Here is an 8,342-nt window from a genome sequence, read left to right as displayed (position 1 = left end):
GCCGCAGGGATCGAGCGGCAGCTAATCTCCAATGGCCGTGACTAAGCTGAAGGGACCAATGTGGCCTCATTCCCGGAATACAGCAGTGAGATGTCGGTCGTCATCCGCTAATCTTCGCAGGCATGGCAACTGACGAAGCGACTCCTTTTGGCTACTAGAACCGACCCTGCGCTCTTGACCGGGGCGTCGACTGACATCTAAAGAACAGTGTGTCGGCGGTGCATGGAATCTTTTGGCTGGCTACGAGATCATCCACCTCCGCTGTCGATGTGGACACAAGGGCATCCTCCTCTCCCCCTGGCGCGACACGTGACGAGGGCGTGTCTTTATGTACGTTGGTGCGTGTTTGTGCGTGCTAAAACAAGTTTAAGCCACTCCCACCCTGGCGGAAACGTCCTCATCCTGGGGAATCTGGGGAACAAGAACTGTATAAAACTGGACAGCAAGTGCAGTGAAAATCGTGCTCCTCTGGTGTGCTCCTCTTCTGTGCTCCCATGTAATGCTCTGTCGTGTTCCTTTTTGGGTGCTCCATTTGTGTGCTTTATTTAGGGATCATGCTCCCTTTTAAGGCTCTTTAAGCCTCGTCTTAAGATCCTTTCTTCGGAGCGAAGTTTCCATTGACTTTACCTATGTAAATAATGCAAATAAACCCTCCAGTAATCTTCCTTCCATAATCCAAGTCCTTTAACTCGTCGGCAGTCCTGGCCTTGTGGTGGTGGCGGTGTTTGGAGCAAGCGTCGCTCTTGACCTGTGGTCCCGTCGGGAGCGACTCGAACCCACATCAAACAACTGGTGGCAGCGGTGGGATAGAAGCGCCACACCCAACAACTGGTGGAATGAACCGGGTGACATGGTGCTGCATCTGCGGATGAGTGCTTGGTTTTTGCTTTAGATCCTCCAGGCGTCAAATTCTGGGTTAATAATTTGAACTCCTGGTTGATCTCGTTTTTATCTGTAGCACAGGGGTAGTAGCTCAGAATCACCGTGAGCGAGCAAAACCAATACGTAAGGGCAGCGACCATTGTCCTGACGAGGTTGTCGAGGGCAGATCTGTGGTTTTTGTGCGATGAGTTAGGATGGGATGTGGAGGAAAGCGCGAAAGATTTGGACATTATCCAGGCAATCAAAATTTTTGAGACAGAATTAAACGATCATTTCGAAATTGCCTTGGATAACACGAAAAGATGGGCGAAAAAACAAGAGCGTAAAAGAGCGGCGGAAATGGAAAGGCAGAAACGACAGGCAGAGCTGCAAAAAAAGAGGCATAGCTGCAGGAGCGCAAACGAGTTATTTCTTTTTTATGACAGAATGCCAGGTTCACATGAAGAGACATACAAAGAAAGACTTTGGAGTGTCTTTTTCAGTGCACAAGTGGCCTTCCAAACCACTTGGCTATGTTAAAAAAATGAAGAAAAATATCCTGCATGTGAGAAAATGTGAAATGAAGAGTAAATTACAGAGCACGAACTTCACATGTGGTGTTGGGGAAACAAAAAGTGCAGTGCCTGCATCTAAATTTCTTCGAGCAAGGCCGTGATGGTAAGTTGAAGATGGATGGTGGCGGGCATGGTGGAGGCTCTTTCAGACGTGAAAAATATGTCACTGGTGCTCTTCTAAGCCTGCAATCAAAAAGCAAGAGTTGACAGCTTGCTGCACTCTTAATAGCGGCCCGTGCCTCCATAGCTATCCCGAGACTGGCCATACGCTCCGCTACCATAGCTGTCATAGGAGGCATAACGATCGTCTGATCGGGGACCACCTCCACTGAAGCTGTCGGCCGCTGGACGTTCTCCGCCGTAGTTGCCCCCATATCCCCTGTCGTCGTAGCTGCTAGCGTAGCCACTACCGGAAGGTGCAGGAGCTGCATATCCAGCGCCACTGCTTCTGAAGTCGCCGCCTCTCCACTCTATCGGTGGTTTGGAGTAATCTGTGTTGTAGCCACCAGAACCATCGCCATATCCGCCTGCACTGCCGACTCCCTGGCTCTGGCAGTCATTCATCATCATGTCAGAGGGCGCATTGTACGGGTCTTGATAGGTGTTCTGGCTGACAGGTGCTTGCTCATAGCCATCGTCATAGCCACCGCTGTTTCCATAGTCTTGGCTTGCGCCATTGTTGTACTACGAGTCCTGGTAGGAGGAGGCCGCACTTGGCGGTCACCACCAACGGCCTCGCTTGGCAAGTGGTCCACCAGCCCCCATGGGTATCCCTACATGAGGTGGCATGCCACGACCGACTCCACGAGGTGGCGGGGCATCACACCTCATTGCCGGTCCTCCCCGAATCGGTGGTCCTCCAGGCATGTCACGTCCGGGCGGTCCACCCGCAAAGCCTCCGCCATGAGGGGCATTGAAGTCGCCTCGTCCCCGAGGAGCAAAGCCCCCTTGCCACGTGGTGTGAAGTCCCCACGGCCCCGTCGTGTGAAGTCGCCATGACCACGTGTGGGAGGTCCACCACGTCCTCTTGTGAAGCCACGTCCTCGGGGCACAAACTCTCCACTGGCTCCACCTCGCCCTCATGGTGCAAAGTCACCACCTACCCCTCAACCTCGACGCCAGACAAAAACGCGGTAAAGAAAAAAGCAAAGCTGCACGAATGATCACAAGACGCTAAGTCTCGTGACATTCTGGGGAGGCGTGCGTATGCCTCGAGAAACAGAGGCCAGGTTTGCAGGCGGGTTCCACGCGTGTACTTGAGAAGGACGGGTCCAGTTTCCGCACTGGATTCCGGGAAGCGCGCAGGGCGAAAGCGTAGCCGAGCTTACTTGCGACGAGAAAAAAAGGGTAGCTTCTACAGCTGGAAGCGGTTCGTCGCCAGGAGTCGGTTCTCGAATTTGCATGCTTTCCCAAGGCCTTCTGAGCGCGTCGAGGGGGCGCGGAGATGACAGGGGCCGTCAAGAACGGCGGTTTTCAGTTGCCTTTTGTGACGAGTTGACAGGAGTACAAGCAGTCAGAGAGCGACCCCGGCGGGCGCGTCTGAAAACTAATCCTTTCAAACCGGGGGAGGTGAGTCAGCTTTCATCCCGCGTAGCCATTCGAAGTAACTTTTTTTATTCCTCTTGTTTTAGGGTGCGTGAAATCGGAGAGGGAAAGGCTACGTTGTTTGGGGCTAAAGGTTTTGAGTTGATCGGATATAGATATACATTATCATAATTTCGGCAGACGCTATTCTCTTTGACTTAGATATGAGTGTCAAATTGCCGTGCTACCAAATGATAAGGACACTCACAAGAATACAGCGACGACAGTTTCAGAGTAGACGAGCTGTTTGCGTAGGTAGAATCGCTGAGAGCTAGGAAGTTTCTGCGTGTTTGAAATTTTGAAACAGGTTTGCTTTGTATCTTTAGTAGTTTCAGACGTGCTAAACTTGGTCGCGATACCAGGGGTGTGTTGTTACATTAACGGAAATGTAGCGAGTGCGTTGCGGAGTCAATGAAAATACGTGTATTTGGATACATTTGTATAATTCTGTTTAGCGGCGCGTGGTTTATTAGCCGTTGGTGTTATTCGGAGGCTAACCGACTGAAGTAAGGCCGCAGAATTCTGTGGAGAACAGCTGTAGCAGCTTTGTGTATTCGGTCATTCCAGCCCCTATAGGTGGCGCGGCGGCTGAGCGATATGGCGGACGAGGCGGTGATGGCGCCGATGCCATAGCGTGTGTCTCTATAGAAAGAAAGCGGCTTCTTGACGTTGTGGCACCTTTCGTGTAATTTTTAGAGCCTAGATAAGCAGCAGGTAATTCTTCTTGGTTATCAATAAAATGCCACGCCTAATTTTGGCTGCATTACAGGCTCGAAATAAATTTTTATCGATATGAGCATGGAATCGCCAGTTCGTAAGTGCCGCAGAAACCATTGAAACTTGCGAACTCAGCATAGTAAAGTGCGACAAACACATTGAAGTGCGGTTATTTGCGCGTTTACTTTCTTTTTTTTTCGGCACTTACCCGAAAGTGAAATAAACTGCTTTAATAAACCAGACAATCTGACGCTATATTTCGTGCCTACAGGAGTGCGGCCCTTACCCGCATAAATACGTTATGTGTATTGCTTGCGCGCTGATCTTATAAGGACACAATTGAAGCGAAAATCAGCAATTGGTAACACTGGCTGCGGTCCGCGGCGTAAACTAACGGCACTTGCCAATTACAGCAGTGACCGAAACCAACCTTTTAATGTTGGGCTGCATCAAACAAGCCAGAATGATCAAAATCCTAGACCCTACAATTTAGACTCGTGATTGGCTGCTTGTTTAGCTAAACAGAAAAGTTTTACCAACACGTAAAGAGTTCGAAAAGCAGTGATTAAGCGCATTCTGCAGGTTGGTAACGAGTTTCAGCCCAATGACCCGTCTAAGCGGCGTACTCTGTTGACGCACGGCACCGTGTCGTCAATGCATGATCAAAATCCTTGAGCCTACAATTTCCACTCGTGATTGGCTGCTTGTTTGACGAGTCATTGGACTGAAACTGGTTACCAACCTGCAGAATGCACTTAATCACTGCTTTTCGAACTCTTTACGTGTTGGCAGAAACAACGTGTTTGCTGTTTGCAATGTTCGCTCACCGTTGAAGAACAGAATATGGCCATTTTTGACGTGTATCTTATGCTGCAAACCGCTCCGGTTGCGCGCGGAGCTTTACTGCAGACTTAATTGTGTTCTACTATAATCCTTCTGCAGCGTACGTTAGTCACATATACGCGGTAATAGAAAAGGCAATGTAGCTGTGGATTGAAGCGGCAGCCAAGAGGTCATTCGAGTAATACAGTTGAAATTAGCGCTCAAAATTTGTTTTTGACTTGCGGGGGAAAACGCTGTGATCGAGTAAGCAGACGACAGTTTCCAAGAAGCTTATGCGATTATTCATGCACATTGCGCATTATATTCGAGAAATGAAGGTATAATTGTAATGTTCTTGCCATTCATATCGCTATTTAGCAATTATGTTGTGGTCAGAAAGCCAGAGTTTAATATAGACAAAAATGGACTAAATCTTGAGGAAAAATCTGTTTTCTGCAAACGTCCGCCTTAAAACATAACCAGTATAGTTCATCAGCTCATTTTATAAGGACTGCACTGCTTTCATGCAGCTGCGATACGCTATGTTGGTCGCATGAACAAAGCACCAAATAGGAATGCATTGACGACACGGTGCCGTGGCGTCAATGCATTTCTATTCGGTGCTTTGTTCATGCGACCAACATAGTCAACAGGGTACGCCGCTGAAACGGGTCATTTGGCTAAAACACGTTACCAACCTGCAGAATGCACTTAATCACTGCTTTTGGAACTCTTTACGTGTTGGCAGAAATAACATGTTTGCTGCTTGTAATGTTCGCACATCGTTTAAGAACAGAATATGCTCATTTTTGACGTTTATCTTATGCTGCAAACCACTCCAATTACACGCGCCAAGCAGAGCGATCACCGACTCGCCGCTTCAGGAAGAGGCCGCGTGGCGCCGCCACCGTCGCTGGAACGACCGAATAGATGAGGGTGACCAGGTTTCACATTGAAAAATTAGTTTAAGGGAAGCATCTCGCTAGTACGAGAGTGAGTAAGGTTTGTGATGCGTAGTCGCATCTTTGCGAGTTCAACCGGAACCGTTGATTCTGTCTCGAGCGATCAAGCTTCTTTGAGAAAGACCTGCAGATTAATCTGAGTGTGGGCCAAAATTTTAAGCAGACTTTCGATATTCTGGTAGTTTAGGGAGATCAGAGCTTTGATTAATAAGGGATGAAGTTTCTCTTTAAAATTTGAAGGCTTTGACATACCACCGTTTATAGTACAACGTGGCAGTCTGTCCTTGGCGACCTCAGATATCACGCGGACGCTCGCTTTCACCCTATATTCGGTCAAATTTGAGGGATCATTATTCGCGAACAGGATTTGGTTTGACATTACAAGGAAGCCTGGTGGGTCTGGAGTGAATTTCGTGCGGTTGCGCGTGGGGCAGTGCTTTGTTGTTCGGAACGTCCCATCTATGCTTTCCTTTGTTGGTGGTTTGGTGCTTTCTGTTTGTTGGAGTTGATACTGCAAGCCAGGAAATCAACGTGTTTGTGCGTGTTAATACAAGTTTAAGCCACTCCCACCATGGCGGAAACGTCCTCAACCTGGGGAATCTGGGGAACAAGAACTGTATAAAACTGGACAGCATGTGCAGTGAAAATCGTGCTCCTCTGGTGTGCTCCTCTTCTGTGCTCCCATGTAAGTCTCAGTCGGGTTCCCTTTTGGGTACTCCATTTGTGTGCTTTATTTAGGGATCATGCTCCCTTTCAAGGCTCTTTAAGCCTCGTTTTAAGATCCCTTCTTCGGAGCGAAGTTTCCATTGACTTCTACCTATGTAAATAATGCAAATAAACCCTCCAGTAATCTTCCTTCTACATCCAAGTCCTTTAACTCGTCGGCAGCCCTGGCCTGGTGGTGGTGGCGGTGTTCGGAGCAAACGTCCTTCTTGACTTGTGGTCCTTTTGGGAGCGACTCCGAACTCACATCCAAGACCCCTGTGTTTCTCCTTATGCGACGCTTCCATGGCTGGAGATGTGATTTTGTAGTTTGTTGCACTGATACCGGTTGTTTGAAAACTGTTCAGTCAGGTTGATGGTTCTTTTAATGAAGTTGGAGATTGCGAATGTTTAGCATTAACCGGTTTGGGGGACGAGATCTACTGTTTTTTGAAAAATCACACTCAATGCATCAAGGTGCAGCGATGAGTGCAGTGAACGACGAAGGTCGGTTGCTAATACGAAGGGTTCAGTTTGGCAGGAAAGAATTTTTTTGAGACGCGCTATTGTCAGCACAGTAGCATTTCAAAATGAGCATTACCGTTTGAGTGTGGCAGTTTATATATTTTGCACCAGGCACAAGAAGACAATTTGTAAACCTTTAAAAAGCTGCTTTTTTTGTGATCAAAAGCCATGTTCAAGCTTTGCAGCAAAAATGATGTGTGATAGTGTCTTTTTTACACGTCGTTTACTATTTGAGAAACCAGCGGCATAGCAAAGAAGCGATACCTGCTGTGAAAGGAAACATAAATACAAAACAATTTTATGTTCTAGTCACAAGACATTTTTTTAGTTTGCCTCCGCTGCAGTTTACTCTTGTTTCTGCTATTATTTTCTGCTGCTCATTGCAGGGTGCTGTACTAGTGAATTCCGTATGGAATGTTATACGCTAGTCCTACTTGAATATTACACAACTGTATTGATAAGCAGCTCAAAATCCAAAAGATTCACTCATGCTAGAGCTTATTAGAGAACGACGTTATACCATTCAATAGCATACTGTATTTGCTTAATTTTATATTAAGATGCCTTCCGGCTTGTACTCAGGGCGTCCATACGTGCTGCATCGTGAAATATTTATTTATGTATTGTTTCAACGTTGCTCCAAATCACATATCACAAGGTGGCGCATACCGTAAATCTCGTCTGGTAAGCAAGTCGATAGGGTATAAAACCAAATAAATAAACAAACCTTCCTCAAGGTCGCATTCCTTCTCAGAACTGGGCGATTACAAGACCCGACCGGTAATGAGAAATGTCGCCTGCAGACATTCGTAGGCGGGCCAAACCATACACACTGGGTTCTGAACGCTTACTTGCACCGTAAGGCGGACGTAAGGTCATTCGATAATGAGTTCTCTTTCTGCGCTTCATTAATCGTAAGGATTCACAGCCCAAAGGCTGTTTTTCCATTAGGAGTCAAAATAACTCCTCACAAACAGCAATATATCACTATGCCAGTTCCATTTCCTTTACTTTTAAATCCAGACAAAATGTTCATCCCTCTATGTATTTCTTCACAAATTTGTACCTACAAATGCTAATAAACAACTTGATTCAGTGATCACTAGAAAACTCGCATATTAATATCGCGTATTATTCTTCTCGTACCTATATTTTGGGACATTAACTCATCGGCGTGGTAAATTGTTCCTTGGTCGCTAAATCTTTGGCGATGGCGTTAACCCCAGCCGTATACCGCTTGTTTCTGCAAACTCAACATTTTCAAATATAGGCTTCTTGGGGAAAAAATATGGCTGGCTTTTGTGGCATAGTATTACCAGTGTTGACGGACACCCGAAAACTGGTGAACCGTGCTAAGTAGTAAGCTGGTTAAGTAATTTTTAATAATTGACTTTCTAACTATTAGAGTATGAGCCTAGTTGTAATTAAAGGTTTATAGCCAATCGTTAGTTATAGCCATCTCAGGTTTTCGAATTTTGAAAACGCCATTACGCTTGGCGCTGCGGCTCGACAAAATTTGGTTTTGCGGTTATAGTTATGTGCACTGGAGGGGTTGCTTTGCTTGCATGCTTTAAAAAGCTCATGTACTTCAGCA

General features: G+C 46.7%; 1 pseudogene; it reads right to left on the bottom strand.

Annotated features, from left to right (window-relative positions):
• Positions 1–1,439: 1,439 nt before the first annotated feature.
• Positions 1,440–6,531, bottom strand: LOC144134066 (uncharacterized; annotated as a pseudogene).
• Between the last annotated feature and the right edge of the window lie 1,811 nt (positions 6,532–8,342).

Source organism: Amblyomma americanum, chromosome 5, assembly GCF_052857255.1.
Source record: "Amblyomma americanum isolate KBUSLIRL-KWMA chromosome 5, ASM5285725v1, whole genome shotgun sequence".
Lineage (NCBI taxonomy): Eukaryota > Metazoa > Arthropoda > Arachnida > Ixodida > Ixodidae > Amblyomma > Amblyomma americanum.
Note: the sequence above shows the minus strand (reverse complement) of the source record. Positions and strands in the feature narration are given on the sequence as shown.